Here is a 2,806-nt window from a genome sequence, read left to right on the forward strand (position 1 = left end):
AAAAACACTGACACTTCGAGTTCCAGCTCCCTTTCTAGCCTCATGCATTTCAAGGAAATCACTTCTCTTCTAACTATAAGCAACCAGAGAGAGCAGACAGTAAAACACAGATAAGACAGCTCAGGCACAAAAGGAGGTGGGGGGAAAGTTCCTTGGGTAACTGCCAATCTTCACCCTCATACAATGGGCCCCAGTAAAACAGTGGGCCTTAATAAGCACATTCCTTTCCCTTCAGGTGCACTAAAATAGGGAATCTAAAAGCAGACTCAGGGGTATGCCTGCAGCTGCAAAAAGATTTATGGGAACGAACATACAACTCTCTCTCTCAGATAAGCACAACAAAGAGTCACAGAAGCAGTCCAAGCCTCTGATAAACTCTCCCACCCTAAATCCTTAACAACTCAGTCTCTAAGAGAGTGTGGCTCTGACCTAACTCAGCCAGAAGTCCCTCTCAGGTTTGTTTCCTAAAATAACCCTGTCCTTGTGAACTGGCAAGCCACCCTTCATGTATCTCTCCTCTTTTTTTAATTCTTACACCCGCCTCGACCTCCCAAAGTGCTGGGATTACAGGCGTGAGCCACAGTGCCTGGCCATACCGCCTTTTAAAATGTTTTTTGTAAAACATCTATTGAAGAATGCCATTTTTAAGCAGAGATAGTTCATATGTTCACACATATACATTAAATTAATAAATACCTCATCACATATACACACTTCTTCTCACCTCTTCGTGGTATATTATTTTCCCAGGTGGTTTGTGGCTCTCTGAATAGTAATCTTCCCTCTTAATGCTGCCTGTCATTCCTCCGCTGTACCTTGCTACTCAAGAGCATGGTTCTGTGACCAGCAGTAACTGCACTAACTAGGAGCTTGTTAGAAAAGAGAAACCATGGGCTTTATCCCGACTGAATCAAAATCTGCAGGTGACAAGATGCCCAGGTGAACTGCATGCACGTTACCATCTGAGATGTGCTGCCCTTCCCAATACAGCTGATTGAGAAGATGATCACATCATTAAGGAGTTAGGCATTAGCAGCGACCGCAGTGGCAAGGCCAGAAAAAGTTGATAAGTAACACAGTAGTGCCAAAGAGTAACAACGCTCTTTTTGAGCATTCCAAAAGAGGCCACTAATTAAATGTTCATAGTACACAAAATAACTATACTTCTCCATGATGAGTAGTAAGTAATTAAGGTAGGGCCATTCTTTTTTGATCTTGGGGGTAAATATCCTTGCTCTGATGCAAAGGAAAACCTAGCACTAATATCAGAAAACAAGAAGTATTTTCCTTAAATATTTGATCCTATGGACAAAATACGGCACCTTAGCAATCCACCTTTTTTCGAATATGCCTACTCAAAGTTAGTCAATTGTCTCCCCTTTTCAGGTTAATTCATAATTGTAAGAAACATGGCTGTGCTTTGGTCAAGGATAGGCCGCGGCAAACATCCTGAGTGACTCAGCGAGTTTACAGCACAGGCGTATAACTCCGCTTGTTATCACAGCCATGTAACCATAACATGGGAAGGCCATTCCTTGGTCCAAGCCACTGTTGTCTGTAAAAGGGATAATTGCCCTGTTGACACTGTGCAGGCATGCTGGCACCAGAGAAAGAGAGAGTGTCAAAGCTATTCATCTTTGGAGATGGACAGAGGAGAACCAGGACACAGCTTGGCTCACTTGTGCCCAGAGAGAGAGAGTTAAGCTGCTGACCCTGAAGGCAAGGGAGAGCCAGCTGCACAATTGTATGTGGGAGCTGGGCTAAGCAGCCCAGCAAGGGCAGACAGTGTGAGAATGCTGTTGATGAGAGCTGCTGCTGAATAAAACCATCTTTCACCTGCCTACAGCTCCCAAGTGTTCTTTCTGTTCATCCACCCACTCCCTCCAGACTGCAGCATGGGCTGGTACCTGACCCTGAACATAACAATTGGTGTAGTCGGGAACCTGACAATAACAAAATTAAGCAGGACATATTCATAAATGGTCACGTATCCACAATAGCATGTGTTTCTCTGAAGGTCTTCCCCTCGCACCCAATGCATTCTTCTACAACTGTAAAAACCCTTCAGCAAACTCAGCAACGTGCTTTAATATTTGAGATAGTTAATTAAAATTGAGGAGTCCTGAAATGCCTTCTTTAGATGCCAAGAAGCAATGAGTGTTTTTAGCAACTGTTGAACTATGTGTTTGTGAAATTTTCACTCAGAGAAGGAGGTGATTTGCAAGAGGTTACAGCTGCTGCACCCTGGCTGCTGTTGCCCTTTCTCCCGAGTTGCTGCCAAGTTGGGGCTGGCAGTTTTGAACTTTAGGAGAGCGAGAGAATTCACTGACAATAAGAGGGTGAGAGAGGAGTGAAGTGCATGGGAATTTCGTGGCCTCTCCTCTACACTGTGGATAGTAATTTGGGGTTCTTGAATACCTATTCCAGATCGTGCCTTCCTGGAATCCCTGTTTGATGCTCCATCTTAACATTTAAAAGCAAATGTAAGAAAGTTAATCATGGCCAAGCATGGTGGCTCATACCTATAATCCCAGTACTTTGGAAGGCTGAGGTGGGAGGATCACTTAAGGCCAGGAGTTCGAAACCAGCCTGAGGAACATAGCAAGACACACCCGCCAACCCCCATCTCTACAGAAAATTTAAAAATTAGCCAAGCATAGTAGTACACACCTGTAGTCCCACCTACTCAAGAGGATGAGGTGGGAAGATCGCTTGAGCCTGGAAGTTTGAGGCTGCAGTGAGCTGTGATTGTACCACTACCTTCCAGCCTGGGTGACAGAGCAAGACAAAAGGAAGGGAGGGAAGA

Source organism: Colobus angolensis, unplaced genomic scaffold (assembly GCF_000951035.1).
Source record: "Colobus angolensis palliatus isolate OR3802 unplaced genomic scaffold, Cang.pa_1.0 Scaffold131, whole genome shotgun sequence".
Classification (NCBI taxonomy): domain Eukaryota; kingdom Metazoa; phylum Chordata; class Mammalia; order Primates; family Cercopithecidae; genus Colobus; species Colobus angolensis.